Genomic DNA, 20534 nt, shown 5'->3' with positions numbered 1-20534 from the left:
CCAAGAAATATGAAAAATAATGCAGTAGCTAAACCATTGATCTATATAATATTAAAAAGAATGTGCTTCCTCTCTCCCAATATTCCCCCAGTGTTATTAATTGTGAAACTGATTAGCCTCACACACACATGCACACACCATGTGTGTCAAGTGTTCTGAAAAGAATAATGAATAAAAACAAAGAAATATAAAAACGTATATAGCTAATAAATTCTTACAATGTTTTAGAATTTAAAATTTTACTGCTAAAGATTGCTTGTTCACTTTACCTGCATTGACATCTGTTAAAATTGAAATCCCATAATATTCTTGTGCCAATTTTTCAGAATTCTAAGACTTTGCAAAAGAATTTTTTGACTGGGAATTTTTTTTTTAACGAATTTTCTTGAAAACTATTTTGTGTATTTCCCTTATCCTGAAATTCCTACCTTGCTATACAAATCTACCTGCACCCGTATCCTTGGCTTATTATTAAAAACAAAACAAAACAAAAAAAACTTCTCATGTATTCTGTGAATTTTCTTCTCCATACTGATGTTCAAAAATAAATTATCCTCTATCTGAAAATTTTATTCCCTAAATGAGAATAAATATTTGTAAATGTCACATACAGAGTCTTGGAGGAGGAATGAGAAACCTTCCTCTGTATGTAATATGGGAATCAATCCCTGGGGACAGGCAGTGATTGATGTCACAACTAGGTTATACTTGAACTGAATGATATTCTGTGTATTTTCCACATGAATAATACTACACAGAGCACAATATATTTTAAAATAGCAGGCTGCTGAAGTAACCACTTATGTTTTTTAAAATTTTTTTTAATTTTTAAGATAAAATAACAAAGTGCCTACAAATACTATAAATAGAGCCAGTATTTAATAAATATTTGTTAAATGAACAAAGGAAGAGATAAATCACATTTCTACAAATAAAACATGAATTTCTGATTTTGTGCCAAGTCTGGTAAAAGCTATGTCTATGCAGTGAGTTCTCAGAGTTTACATTAGCTCTTTATGATGAAGAGGAAACAATGATAATTGAAGGCCAGATGAGGTCCAACTGATACAGTCAGTTTAAGGTAATAATTAAGCAGGTGAAAATTGGATTGTGGTAAGGTGACTTCTGCTGGGAAAATGTATTTTGACTAGTGTGTAATATATCCGTATATAAAAATATGGTGATTGGGTTAATTACAAAAGTATATTCTAAAATCTGATCCATTTAAAACGTGAGAATTGTATTGGAGTCGTAATGATTTTTACAGTTGTGTCTGCTAAGTTACTGTTGGCATCCACGGAAAAAATATGCATGAACCAAATGCCAAGTTTCTTAGAAAAGATCCTCATTACAGGATAATCTTGTTGCTAGCTTGAGGGGGGAAAAAAGTAAGGAAGAACCATTTTCTATACCATTTCATCGAAGACAAAATATACCATAACTTACATATGTTATTGTGACAATGTTTCCTTTTATTTTTGGCTTTTCCATTGTGTGCTTTTCCAATGTGGGGGAAGGGTTACCTATGAGAACCTGATTGGTTTAAGGAGGATTGTCAATAAGCCTCAAGATGTAACAGGAGTGATAATGAAAAATAATATTCTGTTGGAAATCTCTGGAGGTTCTGCTACATGAGGTATAATTGGAAAGGCCTGCCAACCCAGTACACCAATTTCCAAATCAAGATTATTAGTCATAAAAAACATGGATACTCCATATCCATCTTGGGTGTCTAATCAATAACAACAGGAGGTAAGTTTTAATTTTAAAAGTTTCACTAGTAATAAATGTTTCCAAGAGAGAAAGAACGCCCCATAATATTCATTATTTAACTACTTTGGTTCGTAGATTTCTCACTTTTTAAAAAGAAGCATAGGTTTCTATTAATTTCAAGTATTTTCTTGCATTTCTTTTGTTGTGATACCTCTTTAACTTCCGGATACAAACTTTTTGGAGGCGATCTGAAACTTTAATAATGAAAAGAGGAAATTCATAACTTTTTGAGGCAGATATGCTCTTTGCAAATATGTAATTAAATATAATAAATAAATATGTAACATAATTGTATTCTAAATACTGAAGTATCATTTGGCCAAAAGGATACTAAGATACATTTTTTAACTTATATTTACATCAAATTAATATTGTAAAGTCGTCTTGAAAATATTTTCTTTCTAATAAGCTATACAAAAGATTTCTTCTACCGAGGATATAATTTCATAAAAATATAATTCATCTAATTTTTATATACACATGAATTGTTTGGTTCATGATTAGAAAATATAATGAATTTTTTAAAATGTGTACCTCTTGCTAATATGGAATAAAGAAAAACGTGAGTACGTACAAACAAGTTCAGAATTTCTACAAGATGATGCAACTATTAATAAAAATGGGTATTTTATATTTTCAGAATGGGAGTCCGGAATGAAATATTCCTAATTTGAAATATACCTACACACTCAGTGACTTTCTCTTTGTATAAGCTCTGACCTTATTCTCTATATTGCCTACCTCTGTGGTAGAGTGTGAAGTGGTTAGAAAAGAAATGACAATACCAATTCACAACTCTGGAACCCAACTGCGATGAGTTGCTAAAGATATTTCTGATCAGAAATAAAGAAATAACCTGCATCTGCAGGGATTTTCAACTTTAACAGCAGGAAATCTATTCAATTCTGAAATAAGAGATATCCACCAAAATAATTGTTCTGCAAAACTCTGACTCAAAATGTGGCTTTAGCAATAAAATGTTGCATCATCATGATTTTGTCTTCTTAGAATACAGGGTCAGCCTATATATTTACTTCCATGTATGCTTATTGAGTTTTAAGTATATTACTCATCTAAGAAATTTCGTTGTGTATATTATCCAACATTGATTATTATTTTTTCTCATTCTAAAATCTATGATTGTTTCCTGTTTTCTCCAACTTTTTTTTTAAGAATTTTTTTTCTTGAGAAACAAAAGAAAAGGATACATTAATGCTAATCTCCAAATTTTCGTAACTATGCATTGCTTCTTGGCTAGAAAATGGTCTGGCAATTTTGAGAAATTATTTGGCAACACAAAACAAATTGGATTAGAGTGTCAATGCAAATATTATTATAATCGCTCCCAAATTTTTTGTCATTTATGTGAATTCTTACAGGAAAACGTCTCTAAAGAACTAACCAGACACTAAAACACTATTACCAGACTATCCTTGGGGTAATGTTTGTAACATTAGAAAAAAGAATTCATACTCTTCCCTTTTATTCTGTCTTTCCCCTTCCTTTGACACTCCCTTTATAAACAAACAAAACAAACCAAAACAACAAGAAACAAAACAAGAAAAATCCTTTTAGGGTTTTAGCCCTGTGGATAGTCCTCTTAATTTTCTTGTGAATGGGCCTTGGAAGCAGTATTTATACTCAGAACCCAGGCTTTCTGAGCCACAGTTCATTGGAGTGATGAGTAAGTTGATCTGGGTTATGCTTATCAAATTCTCTCTCCTGGAAAGTAAGCTCTCTCCTAGAAGCAGAAGATCGATGACCTGAACTGTGGTGAGGTGGGAATCTCCTACTTTGTGGCTAGATAAGCCAGGTAAGGGGATGTTAACAGAAAAAAAAAAAATCAAAGACATGTTATAGAAAAACACTAAGAGACAAACAAAAAATAAAGCAGAGAACATACCTGTTTTTCTTTCAGCATTCCATTTCCAAGTTCTTGTTTCTTCTCAAGGGCTCACTATATCCCTACCTTCAGCTTCAAGAAATACTCCTGTAACACAATAAATGTTTGATTAATCACCATTGATTACAATTACTCTCTTTTCATGGAGATGAGGAGAAAGAGGAGGTCTGAGATGATTCTTGATTCCAAAAATTATTAAACTGTGATCATATAAAAATAATCTGCTTCCTGAAGCGGTTTCCTCTAATGTAACAGAAACCTCATACCACAGATCACACAGGATTACTGTGAGGGATGCCTTGTATGCTTTCGGTAAAGCACCTCACATGCGTAATACACATAATTAGAGCTTCATTTGGATACTGTCGTGTTGGTCTTTTACCACTTTGTGATTCCATTAAACTCAATTTTGGATCTTACTCTTGCAATAAATAGCCTACTTTATATAATCCGAGATTATATAAAGAGTGCTTTCTTGCATCGTCAGACTTGGAATTGGGAAAATATGAATCAGAATAGAATAAAAGATCAAGAAAAGTATAAGTAGCAGATAGCTAACATGAAAGACATAGTTCATTGTGTTGAGACCCAAATTTGTTTCCGAGTGTCTTAGTAAAAAAAAAAAAAAGATAACAATAGACAAATCACAGGGTACATTAATTATACCATATGTTAAAAGATATAATTCATGTTGAGAGATGCCAGTTAAAATTAGATATTGGGTGGGGCGCCTGGGTGGCGCAGTCGTTGGGCGTCTGCCTTCGGCTCAGGTCATGATCCCAGCGTTCTGGGATCGAGTCCTGCATAGGGCTCCCTGCTCATCGGGAAGCCTGCTTCTCCCTCTCCCACTCCCCTGCTTGTGTTCCCTCTCTTGCTGCTTGTCTCTCTCTGTCAAATAAATAAATAAAATCTTAAATAAAATAAAAGAAAATTAGATATTAACTTAGAAGCGATGATACTGAATCACTTTTCTAACAATGGTTATATTAAAAGATCAATTTCCTATTAATGACCCTTGTAGTTTATGGTATATCAACATATGGAATATCAATATCTTCAATTATACCTCTACATACTTTATATCATCCATGACCATGGAAGGCAAAATTGAAAATATTGACCACACTTACCCCTTTCAGGATACTTTGTTACTTCCCACAGAGTTTTTACTGGCGCCAGATCTTCTCATTCCATTTATCTGATTCAACTCTTTCTGTTCTCTTCCTTTTATTGCAGCAATAACCTCTAAATTATCTCCCTTTTTCCAGTTTCTTCCCACAATGGACAGTGGAATTATATTTTTAAAAATCTGGTCATTCCGCTGCTTAAACTTCTCTGTCCGTTGTGTAAAGCACAAAACCTAAAATCCTCAGAAATTCTTGCCAATGTCCTTCAATATTTGCCCTTAGAGCTCACTTTTAATAATAAAATGTATTATTTTTTGCATAGAACATATAATAGATGATACATTTATAAACATTTTAGTTTTGGGTTTCTTTACTGCCTGTTTCTAGAGGCCCCTCTACCAGCTGCACAAACCCAGAGGAGAGTGAACAACAACGGGGACAGCGTCCAGGCAGCTCTTCGAATTTATTGCCTGGTGCTCTGTCTGTAACCATCTCCTCATTAACAGGCCGAATAGAGGAGGAGTATTTATTGCCTGATAGACCATGCAGTTTGGTCAATAAGTCCACTACATATTCCCGAGGACTTCCTGAGGACCTTCCATTAATCAGCCTGCAGGGAGGTCTTTTTCTTTCTTTTCCAGAAAGATACGTCTCTGTCACTATCATATCCTTGTAATCAGAACTGCCAAGAGCTGTGAAGGATCTAAGAATTTACCCTGCCTGCGAGCTAACAAGTTAGCCTGCCACAGTTCCATGGATATTGGTAGGAAAACAAACCTCTTGGCTCAAAGATAAAGACCGGTTTATTACTCACAACAAAAACAGTAGCCAGAGTAACATCACTTGTTCTGATTTCCCACAATATGGCGTAGGAGAGCCAGATGATGCCTGCATGCTCTGTGAGGTACGTTGTAGGAGAGGAACCGGAGTTTTTACGAAGGACCACTAGCAAATCAGTCCAATCTTTTCCTGGGAGACATTGTCTGTACTATCTTGGACAGCATTCAGATTTGTCCTCTGCTCCAGAGGGAATCACTCTTTCTATCCTTCAAGGATATTTACTATCCAAACATCCTTGGGGGATAAAAAAGATGGTCAGAACAAAAGCTGTTAATGACTTTTCTCAGAAGATGTGAGAGACTCATGGAGAAATATCTCCCAACAGTATGAACACATTATTAAAATCAATTCATAATCTCACCAATAGTGTGTGATATCTCTTCTTTCCCCACTCCTACACTGGACATGTTGAACGTCTTTTTTTTTCTTCCAAGTTTTTATGTAAATTCCAGTTAGTTAACATATAGTGGAATATATGTTTACGTGTAGGATTTAGTGATTGATCACTTACATACAACACCCAGCACTTATCACAAGTGCCCTCCTTAATACCCACCATCCATTTAGCCCTGCTTCCGGGGCCCACCTCCCCTCCATCAACCCTCACTTTGTTCTCTATGGTTCAGAGTCAGCTTTATGGTTTGCCTCTCTCTCTCTCTCTCTCTCTTTTCTTCCCCCCTATGTTCATCTGTTTTGCTGCTTAAATTCCACATACGAGTGAAATCATATGGTATTTGTCTTTGTCTGACTTCTTTCACCTAGCATCATTCTCTCGAGCCCCACACATGTTGTTGCAAACGGCAAGATTTCATTCTTTTTGATGGCTGACTATATAGGCTTTCTGAATTTTACAGATTTAGAGGGTATAAAATGATATTTTATTGTGTTCATAATTTTCACTTCCCTAATTGTTAGTCAGCTTTATCATCTTTTTATAGGTTTTGGAGTCATTCCAAATGCGTTCAATTTGTGAAATGCCTTTTCCTATATTTTGAAATTTTTTGCAGGGCTGACTATCTTTCTGGTCAATATACATAAATGATTTGTATAAAAATGTCCTCCTAGTCCTTGTTTTCCTTTTTCATTTTTTTTTTAAAGGTGGCCTTTGATAACAAATGGTTTTACTTTAATGTTGTCATAATTGTCAATATTTTTTATAATTAATGCCTTTGTGTGTAATAAAAGGTATCCTTTCATCTTTTCTTACTCTGTGTTGCCAATGTGTGCACTTAAAAGGTTTAAATTTCAGCCTTTGAAATGTAAGTCTTTAAATCATTCAGTATTTAGTTTTCTTTTTTTGTATGGTCTATTTATTTTATTTATTTTTGGCATATTTTATTATTCACAATCAGCTTTTCCTCGTCTGGATAAGTAATGGTCCCACTACCACTCATTTCACAGCACATTCTTTTCCCAAAGAGCTTCAAAACCAGCTCCGACTTTTAACGTTCCCAAATATTTTGGGTAGTGTTTCTGCACTCTTTATTTGGTTCCATAGGCTAAATTTTTCTATCCCTATGCCAGTATCTCCCTGTCTTCATTATTAGACCTTTATAATTCTTATCTATGGTAGAACAAGCCCATTCTACTACTTTTCTGCCTCCTGTCCCACTTTCTCTATTTCCTTATCCTGTTCCTCTTCATATTTTTGTCCTTGAGGGTATCTTGGCTGTTTTGATTTTGGCTCCTAAATTTCCATTAAAAAAAAAAAAATTAGGTGGGAGAGGAGGAGGTAGAGAGGCAGAGAGGGAGAATCTTAAGCAGGCTCTAAGTCCAGCACAGAGCCCAATGCGGGGCTCAGATCTTACCCTGAGATCACGACCTTAGCTGAAATCAAGAGTCGGTTGCTTAACCCACTAGCCACTCAGGTGCCCTGGCCTAAATTTACATTTTAGAGACAATTCCCTTGGGGGAAAAGTGGTAATTACTTTAAAATTATAGATTGATATGAGGGGAATTGGCATTTTTACCACATATAGTTTTCCTTATAACACACAAGGTTTACGATTCCTTTTATTTAGGACAACTTTAATTTCTTTCAGTCACTTTAAAGATAATTTTCCCATGTATGTTTTAAATATCTTTTGCTTGATATGTTCTTCTTTAACTTACATTTTGGTTGGCGCTACAAATGAAACATTTTGAAGTAAGTTTTTTAACTTCTTATTGCTGGTTTATAGAGATATAATTTGTTTCTCATATTTATGTCAGATTGGAAAATCTTAATAAACTCTCTTATTTTTTCTAATGAGTTGTCTGCAGATTATTTTATATTTTTACAAGCTTTTGGTCTAATTTGCTGTTTTTTTTACAATCTAATTGTGTATGCATCGAATAAGACAGTTTCAAAATTAACAATGTAAAAATTGACAAATTGAACAGAAAAATAGACAAATTAAAATTTTACTTGGAGATTCCAATACCATTATCACATTGTTATATGGAATAAGTAGAATCTCAGTAAAGACATAGAAGTTTTGAGTAATAATACCAACCAATTTGACCTAATTAACATATACTGTATAATTCATACACCACCAAAACATTCTGCATTCTGTTAAATGCCCATGCAACATTCACCAAAACAACATATGCTGAGCACAAAACATGTTTCAATGTATTTAGAAAAACTATTCACAAAGAATATATATATGTATTTTAAATTTATTTGTTTATTTAAAGTAGGCTCTATGCCTATTGTGGTGCTTGAACTCATGATCCTGAGATCAAGGGTCACACACTCTACTGACTGAGCCAGAGTATATCTTTTGATTGAAGGCAATCACATTAGAAATTAATAACATGCAGAAATCTGGAAATTTCTTAAAGTCTTGGGTCTAAATGACACGCTCCCACCGTTTGTATTTGCTAGAAATTCTATTAGTCTTCTAGGGCTTCCATACCAAACTACCCAAACTGGGTGGCTTAAACAACAAAAATGTATTTTCTCACAGTTACAGAGGCTGGAAGTTCAAAATCAATATACAAGCAGTATTAGTTTCTGGTGAGAACTCTCCTTGGCTTGCAGACCACTGTCTTCTCATTGTATCCTCATGTGGCCTTTTCTCTATGTGTGTGCCCTCCTGGTGTCTCTTCTTCCTATAAGGATTCCAATCTTATTGCATTAGGACCATAATTATTACCTCATTTACCTTAATTACTTCTTTAAAGGTCCCGTCTTCAACTATAGTCACATTTGGGTTTTAAAGCTCAACTCCGGTTTTGAGCGGACACAATATGCCACTTTACTTTTTTTTTTTTTAAGATTTTATTTATTTATTTGACAGAGATAGAGACAGCCAGCGAGAGAGGGAACACAAGCGGGGGGAATGGGAGAGGAAGAAGCAGGCTCATAGTGGAGGAGCCTGATGTGGGGCTCGATCCCGGAACGCCGGGATCACGCCCTGAGCCGAAGGCAGACGCCTAACCGCTGTGCCACCCAGGTGCCCCTGCCACTTTACTTTTAATCATTGAACACGTTGAGTGTATTGGTAATAATTTTAAAAGCTGTTATCTCCTAATTCTTATGTCTATATAACTGTTTGTTCTGTTTCTTTTGACTGATTTTCCTCTGGACTTTGGGTCACACTTGCTTGCTTCTTGGCATGCCAAGTAATTTTTGATTGGAGACTGGGTATTCTAATGCTGAGACTCTGAATTTTGTTTTCTACCTTTAAAGGAGCACTGTGCTTTGTTCTAGCAAAATAGTTAGCTTAATTGGGTATCAGCCTTATCTTGTTTTTAAGTACTAACCAGTGCTACCGTTTAGTATAGAGTAGCCTTAAATCTAGGGAAAGTTTAGATGTATTATTAAGGTGAGGACTTTTTGAGGTGTCTACTGAATTATCCATGCCATTAAGGAGAACTCTCTATTCTTGCTAATCAGAATACAAAAAGCCATCTTATCTGAGCTCTCAGAATTGTGTAGCTTGGAGCTAATGTTGGTCATTTTGTTATTTTGCTTTATGGAGTTTCTTCCTACATATGGGGATCTTCAACAAGTTGTATTCAGCAAAACCTGAAGATAATCCCAAAGCAGATTTCTGGGGCTCTTTTTCTGTATAGGTTCTTTCTTTGTGGAGCTGTATCCTGTAATTTCTAGTTGCTTAGACTTCTCAAATTCTGATATCTATGTTCTCAATTCAGAAAGACCTTATAGAACCTTTTTCACTGTGGTCTGGAATATTCCTCCAGATAGAAAACTAGGATATTTATAGAGCTTACCTAGGATGTGTCCCTTTCACAGAAATCACGGATCTTCACTGTTGTCCAATGTTTGAAACAATTGTTTTGTATAATTTCTCCAGTTTTATAGGTGATTTCTCCAATTTTATAGGTGATTACTATGTGAGGGTCCCTGCCTCTGTAGCATGATCAGAAGTAAAAGTTGTATACAACTGAATTAAAATAAAACTAAATATAAAATTCTAATAAAGCCGGACATTATACAATCTGAATCTAATGAAATAAAAGACAAAGGAAGTTTATTTTTCTCCTATAGGTACTAAAAGTGAATTAGGTAACTTTTTAAAAAAAATGATTTATTTATTTATTTGAGAGAGGGAGAGAGAACACGTGCATGTGAGTTTGAGTGCAAGTGGGGGGAGGAGCGAGAGGAGTTAAGATGGCGGAGGAGTAGGAGACACCGCTTTCAGCCGGTCCTCCCAGTCGAGCTGGATAGGTACCAGACCAGCCTAAACAACCACGGAACCAGCCTGAGACGCAGGAAGACGCATCTGGATCTCTACAAATGAACATCTCCAGCGCTGAGTATTGAGGTACGAAGCGGGGAGCCATGAAACTGTGCACAGATATCGGAAGATAAACGGAAGGGGGAGGGAGCCGCCGTGTTCGGGCACCGGGAAGCGGCAGCCACTTGCACGGGAGACCGGGCGGGGCTCGCGGACGGCACCCGCAAAACAGCAGACTGAGACCGTGAGCCGGGTGCGCGCGCCACCAGGCATCTCGCAGAACACCGGAATCCTGGTGCGCTCACTGGATCCAGACTGAGACCGGGAGCTTCCGGAGCGCGCGCGGGGCGACTGGCGGCGTTAGAAACACAAAGGACAGAGACGCGCCGGCCCTGGAAGTGAGGGCTGGGACGCCGGGTGTGGGGCGCACATCCCGGACGCTGCTGGGTTGAGCAGCACCAACAGAAACAGAGTTAAAGTGGCCAGAACATTAGTAGAGAACAGGCCGCAATCCCTCTGTTCTGTGACAGAGGCTGAAATTTGGCCGCTGCTGCTCTGACTCTCAGAAGAGGCACAGCAAACCGCCAGGGAAAGCTGCCAGAGAACAAAAGCCTGGAAATACCGGCTCAGGGAGTGCCCATCCCCATCCCCCCTCGCAGGGGATGCCGAGACTCTACCCAAACATGGCTGCCTGAGTATCGGCGCGGCAGGCCCCTCCCCCAGAACACAGAAGGCAGGCTGAAAAATCAAGAAGCCCACAACCCGGGTGCCTGGGTGGCGCAGTCATTGAGCGCCTGCCTTCGGCTTAGGGCGTGATCCCGGCGTTCCGGAAAGGAGTCCCTCATCGGGCTCCTCCGCTGGGAGCCTGCTTCTTCCTCTCCCACTCCCCTGCTTCTGTTCCCTCTCTCGCTGGTTGGCTGCCACATAAATAAATAAATAAAATCTTTAAAGAAGAAGCCCACATCCCTAAGATCCCTATAAAACAAGGGGCACGGCCTGGGACCCAGTCAATAATTTGGGTTCTGGAAACCCCGCAACCTCTCTTCATCAGAATGACAAGAAGGAGAAGCCCCCCCCAGCAAAGAAAAGACAGTGATTCTGTGGCCTCTGCCACAGAAATAATGGATATGGATGTAACCAAATTATCAGAAATGGAATTCAGAGTAACGATGGTCAAAATGATGAGTAGAATTGAAAAAACTATTAACGAAAAGGTTACTGAGAATATAGAATCCCTAAGGACAGAAATGAGAGCGAATCTGACAGAAATTAAAAATTCTATGAGCCAAATGCATTCAAAACTAGAGGCTCTGACGGCCAGGGTCGCAGAAGCAGAGGAACGGGTTAGTGATTTGGAGGATGGGTTAATAGAGGAAAAAATGAAAATAGAAGATGGTCTTAAAAAAATCCACGCCCACGAATGTAGGTTACGGGAGATTACTGACTCAATGAAACGATCCAATGTTAAAATCATCGGCATCCCCGAGGGGGTGGAGAAAAACAGAGGTCTAGAAGAGATATTTGAACAAATTGTAGCTGAAAACTTCCCTAATCTAGCAAGGGAAACAAACATTCGTGTCCAAGAGGCAGAGAGGACCCCTCCCAAGCTCAACCATGACAAACCTACGCCACGTCACGTCATAGTGCATTTCGCAAATATTAGATGCAAGGATACAGTATTGAAAGCGGCCAGGGCAAAGAAATTTCTCACGTACCAAGGCAAAAGCATCAGAATTACGTCAGACCTGTCTACACAGACCTGGAATGAGAGAAAGGGTTGGGGGAGCATATTTAAAGCTCTTTCAGAGAAAAACATGCAGCCAAGGATCCTTTATCCAGCAAGGCTGTCATTCAGAATTGATGGAGAAATAAAGACATTTCAGAATCGCCAGTCACTAACCAATTTTGTAACCACGAAACCAGCCCTACAGGAGATATTACAGGGGGTTCTATAAAAGTAAAAAGGCCCCAAGAGTGATACAGAACAGAAAGTCACAGCCAATACAAACAAAGACTTTACTGGCAACATGGCAACATTAAAATCATATCTCTCAGTAATCAGTCTTAATGTAAATGGTTTGAACCATCCCATAAAACGCCACAGGGTTGCAGATTGGATAAAAAGAAATGACCCATCCATTTGCTGTCTACAAGAGACTCATTTCAAACCCAAAGATGCATTCAGACTGAGAGTAAGGGGATGGAGTACCATCTTTCATGCAAATGGACCTCAAAAGAAAGCTGGGGTAGCAATTCTCATATCAGATAAATTGGATTTTAAACTACAGACTACAGTTAGAGATGCAGAAGGGCACTATATTATTCTTAAGGGAAGTATTCAACAAGTGGATATGACAATTATAAATATATATGCCCCCAACAGGGGAGCAGCAAGATACACAAGCCAACTCTTAACCAGAATAAAGAGACATATAAATAAAAATACATTAATAGTAGGGGACCTCAACACTCCACTATCAGAAATAGACAGAACACCCTGGCAAAAACTAAGCAAAGAATCAAAGGCTTTGAATGCCATACTCGACGAGTTGGACCTCATAGATATATATAGAACACTACACCCCAGAACCAAAGAATACTCATTCTATTCTAATGCCCATGGAACATTCTCAAGAATAGACCATGTTCTGGGACACAAAACAGGTCTCAACCGATACCAAAAGATTGAAATTATCCCCTGCATATTCTCAGACCACAACGCTCTGAAATTGGAACTCAACCACAAGGAAAAATTTGGAAGAAACTCAAACACTTGGAGACTAAGAACCATCCTGCTCAGGAATGACTCGATAAACCAGGAAATCAAAAATCAAATTAAACAATTTATGGAGACCAATGAGAATGAAAATACAACAGTCCAAAACCTATGGGATACTGCAAAGGCAGTCCTAAGGGGGAAATACATAGCCATCCAAGCCACACTCAAAAGAATAGAAAAATCTAAAATGCAGTTTTTATATTCTCACCGCAAGAAGCTGGAACAGCAACAGAGGGACAGGCCTAATCCACGCACGAGGAAGCAGTTGACCAAAATTAGAGCTGAAATCAATCAAGCAGAAACCAGAAGTACAGTAGAGCAGATCAACAGGACTAGAAGCTGGTTCTTTGAGAGAATCAATAAAATTGACAGACCACTGGCAAGACTTATCCAAAAGAAAAAAGAAAGGACCCAGATTATTAAAATTATGAATGAAAAAGGAGAGGTCACGACGAGCACCATTGAAATTGGAAGGATTATTAGAAATTTTTATCAACAGCTATATGCCAATAAACTAAGCAATCTGGAAGAGATGGAATCCTTCCTGGAAACCTATAAACTACCAAGATTGAAACCGGAAGAAATTGATTCCTTAAACAGGCCAATTAATTATGAAGAAATTGAGTCAGTGATAAACAACCTTCCAAATAACAAAACTCCAGGCCCGGACGGTTTTCCTGGGGAATTCTACCAAACATTCAAAGAAGAAATAATACCTATTCTCCTAAAGCTATTTCAAAAAATAGAAACAGAAGGAAAGCTACCAAACTCATTCTATGAGGCCAATATTACCTTGATCCCCAAACCAGGCAAAGACCCCCTCAAAAAGGAGAATTACAGACCGATTTCCCTAATGAATATGGACGCCAAAATCCTCAACAAGATACTTGCTAATAGAATCCAACAGTACATTAAAAGGATTATCCATCACGATCAAGTGGGATTCATACCTGGGATGCAAGCGTGGTTCAATATTCGCAAATCAATCAGTGTGATACATCATATCAACAAGAAAAGACTCAGGAACCATATGATCCTCTCAATCGATGCTGAAAAAGCATTTGACAAAATACAGCATCCTTTCCTGATTAAAACCCTTCAGAGTGTAGGAATAGAAGGTACATTTCTCAATCTCATAAAAGCCATCTATGAAAAGCCTACTGCAAATATTATTCTCAATGGGGAAAAGCTGGAAGCCTTTCCCTTAAGATCAGGAACTCGACAAGGATGCCCACTCTCGCCACTATTATTCAACATAGTACTAGAAGTCCTTGCAACAGCAATCAGACGACAAAAAGGGATCAAAGGTATTCAAATTGGCAAAGAAGAAGTCAAAATGTCTCTCTTTGCAGATGACATGATACTCTATATGGAAAACCCAAAAGAAGCCACTCCCAAACTATTAGAAGTTATAGAGCAATTCAGTAACGTGGCAGGATACAAAATAAATGCTCAGAAATCAGTTGCATTTCTATACACGAATAACGAGACCGAAGAAAGAGAAATTAGGGAATCCATCCCATTTACAATAGCACCAAAAACCATACGTTACCTTGGAATTAACTTAACCAGAGACGTAAAGGACCTATATTCTAGAAACTATAAATCACTCTTAAAAGACATTGAGGAAGACATAAAAAGATGGAAAGATATTCCATGTTCATGGATCGGAAGAATTAACATAGTTAAAATGTCCATGCTACCCAGAGCAATCTACACTTTCAATGCTATCCCGATCAAAATACCAAGGACATTTTTCAAAGAACTAGAACAAACAGTCCTTAAATTTGTATGGAAACAGAAAAGGCCCCGAATCTCCAAGGAACTGTTGAAAAGGAAAAACAAAGCTGGGGGCATCACAATGCCGGATTTCGAGCTGTACTACAAAGCTGTGATCACAAAGACAGCATGGTACTGGCACAAAAACAGACACATAGACCAATGGAACAGAATAGAGAGCCCAGAAATGGACCCTCGGCTCTTTGGGCAACTAATATTTGATAAAGCAGGAAAAAACATCCGGTGGGAAAAAGACAGTCTCTTCAATAAATGGTGCTGGGAAAATTGGACAGCTACATGCAAAAGAATGAAACTTGACCACTATCTCACACCATACACAAAAATAAACTCCAAATGGATGAAAGACCTCGATGTGAGACAGGAATCCATCAAAATTCTAGAGGAGAACATAGGCAACAACCTCTACGACATCGGCCAAAGCAACCTTTTTCATGACACATCCCCAAAGGCAAGAGAAACAAAAGATAAAATGAATTTATGGGACTTCATCAAGATTAAAAGTTTCTGCACAGCCAAGGAAACAGAAAAACTAAGAGGCAGCCCACGGAATGGGAGAAGATACTTGCAAATGACACTACAGATAAAGGACTGGTATCCAAGATCTACAAAGAACTTCTCAAACTCAATACACGAGAAACAAATAAACAAATCAAAAAATGGGCAGAAGATATGAACAGACACTTTTCCAATGAAGACATACAAATGGCTAACAGACACATGAAAAAATGTTCAAAATCATTAGCCATCAAGGAAATTCAAATCAAAACCACACTGAGATACCACCTTACGCCAGTTAGAATGGCAAAAATAGACAAGGCAAGAAACAACAATTGTTGGAGAGGATGTGGAGAAAGGGGATCCCTCCTACATTGTTGGTGGGAATGCAAGTTGGTACAGCCACTCTGGAAAACAGTGTGGAGGTCCCTTAAAAAGTTAAAAATTGAGCTACCCTATGATCCAGCCATTGCACTACTGGGTATTTACCCCAAAGATACAGACGTAGTGAAGAGAAGGGCCATATGCACCCCAATGTTCATAGCAGCAATGTCCACAATAGCTAAATTGTGGAAGGAGCCGAGATGCCCTTCAACAGATGACTGGATTAAGAAGTTGTGGTCCATATATACAATGGAATATTACTCAGCTATCAGAAAGAACGAGTTCTCAACATTTGCTACAACATGGACAGCACTGGAGGAGATAATGCTAAGTGAAATAAGTCAAGCAGAGAAAGACAACTATCATATGATTTCTCTCATCTATGGAACATAAGAACTAGGATGATCGGTAGGGGAAGAAAGGGATAAAGAAAGGGGGGATAATCAGAAGGGGGAATGAAACATGAGAGACTATGGACTATGAGAAACAAACTGAGGACTTCAGAGGGGAGGGGGGTGGGGGAATGGGATAGACCGGTGATGGGTAGTAAGGAGGGCACGTATTGCATGGTGCACTGGGTGTTATACACAACTAATGAATCATCGAGCCTTACATCGGAAACCGGGGATGTACTGTATGGTGACTAACATAATATAATAAAAAATCATTAAAAAAAAAAAAAAAAGTGGGGGGAGGAGCAGACGGGGAAGGAGAGGGACAAGCAGACTCCATGCTTGACTGAGCCACCCAGGGACCCTGAATCAGGTAACTTTTAAAGAAATACAGTTGTGGATATTACAAAAAAGTTATATGATGTAAGCAATCCAGTTTCCTCCTTTGTTGACAGTAGAACTCAGTCTTATTCCAATCATTCCTTAAAATCTAGCCTCAAGGGATACCTGGGTGGCTCAGTCGGTTAAGCGTCTGCCTTCTGCTCAGGTCATGATCCCAGCAATGAGTCCCCCATCGGGCTCCCTGCTCAGTGGGGAGCCTGCTTCTCCCTCTCCCTGTTGCTCCCCCTGCTTGTGTGCTCTCTCTCATTCTCTCTCTCTCTGGCAAATAAATAAAATCTTAAAAAAAAAAAAAAAACTAGCCTCAAATTTGTATTTAAAAAAAAAATGTCTAGCAATAAAATATTTTTCAAAATGTCTCTCATATTTAATATTTGACTTATGAAACGTGTTTACAAATGGAATTTGCTAATGAAACTTGATGCTACATTATTGAAATAAACCTACGTTTAACTTACTGTTCCCTATATTTGTAAATTTCAACTTTTGACAACAGAGAAGTCTATAGTGAACTGTCCTATCAAAACTCTTCCCTAATTGCCCATCAAATTTTTTCACATACTTATATTATTTGGTAAAAAAAATTTTTTTCAAAAAATCAACAATATTTTGTTTACTCCAGCAATTCTTCCATTATAATTGGGTTTTTAAATGCTAAGATCTTATGTACCTTTTAATTTTGATTTTATCAGTTATTTTCCAAAATGTATTCTAAGCCAATTTTGATACTTTTTTTATGTGTATTTAAAAATTGTATTTTTAATTGCTTTATTTATAATGTTTTAACTCATGCATATGCATATATATAATTGAAATTACACACGATAACTTTCCCTTGTAGTTTATATACAATAGAAATGGATTCCAAAATGCTTTAAAATGAACAATAGTAATTTTATTCAAATCTTAATACAACTGCAGTCGAAATGAAGCCATATTGTATCACTAACTAAGATTAAAATTATGTCCTCGGCGTACCTGGGTGGCTCAGTTGGTTAAGCGTCCAACTCTTGATCTTGGCTCAGGTCATAATCTCAGGGTCATTAGCTTGAGCCCTGTGTGGGGCTTCCCACTTAGCAGGAACTTTAATTCTCTCCCTATCTGCCTGTCTTCCCTCTGACCCTCACCTTGCTCACGCCGTCTCTCTCACTCTGCCTCTCAGTCTCTCTCTCTAAAATAAATAACTAAATCTTTAAAAATAAGATAAAATAATGGGATAATAAATATTTCAGATTCTATTCCAGACAATTTTTTTCAGCTAACATTTTGAAAAGCAACATCTGAAATGAATATTTTTAGATAAGATCTGGGATATTTTAAATCTCGAGATAGTAAGAAGTAGATGGCATTCAAGTAAATATTTCAGGGAAATGTAGCATTTCCTATAATTTTTGCTTTTGCTGAGCCCTTGTTTCTTATCATCCACCATGACTGGAGATATGGACCAAAGACAATACTCTCTAACTTTGAAGAAATTGAAGCTTGCCTTAAGCACCATATAATAGATGGAAATGCAACGCTTCCTTAAATAAGTAAATAAATAAATAAATAAATAAGTAAATAAAATGTGTGATTAAGTTTTTTAATTGAACAACGTAAAGTAATTCTAGAAAGAAAGTAAAATGAAAAATTAATTTAATCATAGCTTTATCTAATTAGATTTGAAATAAGAATATATTTGTTCAGGAAAAAGAATTCTAAATTTTTATCTCCAATATACTAAATATTTCCTTTATTTTTTTCTTTAAAAAAATTTTTTAAAGATTTTATTATTTATTTGAGAGAGAGAGAGAAAGAGCACATGTGCACATGTGTGTAGAGGCAGTGGGGGAAGGGTAGAGAGAGAAGCAGACTCCCTGCTCAGGGAGCCTGACATGGGGCTCCATCCCAAGACCCTGGGATCATGACCTGAGCTGAAGTCAGATGCTCAACCAACTGAGCCACTCAGGTTCCCCTCTTTTTACAATTTTATTTAAATTCCAGTTTGTTAACCTATAGTGTAATATTAGTTTCAGTAGTAGAATTTTGTGATTCATCACTTACATACAACACCCAGTGCTCATCACAGCAATTTCTCTCCTTAATACTCACCACCCATTTAGCCCATCCTCCACCCATCTACCCTCCATCAACCCTCAGTTTGTTCTTTATAGCTAAGAGTCTGTGTTATGGCTTATCTTCCCCATGTTCATCTGTTTCATTTTTTAAATTCTATGTATGAGTGAAATCATACAGTATTTGTCTATCCCCAACTGACTTCTTTTACTTAGCATGATACACTCTAGCTCCACCCATGTTGTTGCAAATGGCAAGGTTTCATTCTTTTTTATGGCTGTATAATATTCCTATATATATATATATATATAGGAATATTATATATATATATACCACCTCTTTACCTATTCATCAGTTGATGGACATTTGGGCTCTTTACATAATTTGGGTATTGTTGATAATGCTGCTATAACATCAGGGTGCATGTATCCCTATTCAGGGTCTTCTGTGGTTCCATACAAATGCTGGGATTTTTTCTTCTAGCTCTATGAAAAATGCTGGTGCTATTTTGATAAGAATTGCATTAAATGTGTAAATTGCTTTGGGTAATATAGACATTTTAACAATATTTGTTCTAATCCATGAGCATGGGATATTTTTCCATTTCTTTGTGTCATCTTCAATTTCCTTCATCAGTCTTCTATAATTTTCAGCATACAGATCTTTCACCTCTTTGCTTAGGTTTATTCTTAGCTATCTTATGGTTTTTGGTGCAATTGTAAATGGGACTGATTCCTTAATTTATTCTCTTTCTGCTGAATCATTGTTGGTGTATAGAAATGCCAGAGATTTCTATATGTTGATTTTGTATCTTGCGACTTCACTGAATTCATGTATCTGTTCTAACAATTTTCTGTTGGAGTCTTTCAGGTTTTCTACATAAAGGGTTACGTTGCATGTGAATAGTGAAAATTTGACTTCTTCCTTGGTGATTTGGATGCCTTTTATTTCTTTTTGCTTTCTGATTGCTGAAGCTAGGACTTCCAGTACTGTTTTTTTTTTTTTTTTAGATTTTATTTATTTATTTGACAGAGAGAGACAGCCAGCGAGAGAGGAAACACAAGCAGGGGGAGTGGGAGAGGAAGAAGCAGGCTCCTAGCGGAGGAGCCTGATGTGGGGCTCCATCCCACAACGCTGGGATCACGCCCTGAGCCAAAGGCAGAGGCTTAACGACTGAGCCACCCAGGCGCCCCTCCAGTACTATTTTAAATAACAATGGTGAGAGTGTGCATTTCTGTCTTGCTCCTGATGTAGAGGAAAAGCTTTCAGTTTTTCCCCATTGAGGATTATATTCCAAATATTTCCTTTATGTTTGGTCTTGTATTAAATAGTTTTTTGGGGGTTGATGAGGGCATTTGTTGATAGGAAAACATTTAATTTTTTTTCCAGGAAATACTTATTATTTACTTATGTGGTAGGTATTTTACTAAACACTATTTACAGAGGTCTTGATGACTTAAATATTTAAATGACAGAATTATCAAAGAAAATATAAAATCGGGTAAAACTTTCTATTCTATATATTAGAATATTTTCAATGAATTTAGCTAATTAATACTTAATTTTGTGAATGGTACATATTTTTAGATTTTTTTCTTAAAATCTCACTTTTCTTTTATGACTTTAACTCTATCTTCCTTTAATAATGTATATCTGTCTATATGAAGATTTAGAGACTAAATATTAGATAATTTTCTCCTTTTATTGCTATTTAATAACATGATCTATAAGACTTTTGTTAAACAGTGAAAAAAATTCAGTTTAATTTCAGTTTGCATTTCTTTATATGCTCCTGGAATAACCAAAAGTAATCAATTTACATACTGGCAAGGAGCACTTTTATACGAATCCCATGTGCCTTTTTGCTTAATCAATATGTATGTTAGTTCGCTAGAG

The sequence above is a fragment of the Ursus arctos genome, unplaced genomic scaffold (genome assembly GCF_023065955.2).
Source record: "Ursus arctos isolate Adak ecotype North America unplaced genomic scaffold, UrsArc2.0 scaffold_4, whole genome shotgun sequence".
In the NCBI taxonomy this organism is placed as follows: Eukaryota; Metazoa; Chordata; class Mammalia; order Carnivora; family Ursidae; genus Ursus; species Ursus arctos.
Note: the sequence above shows the minus strand (reverse complement) of the source record.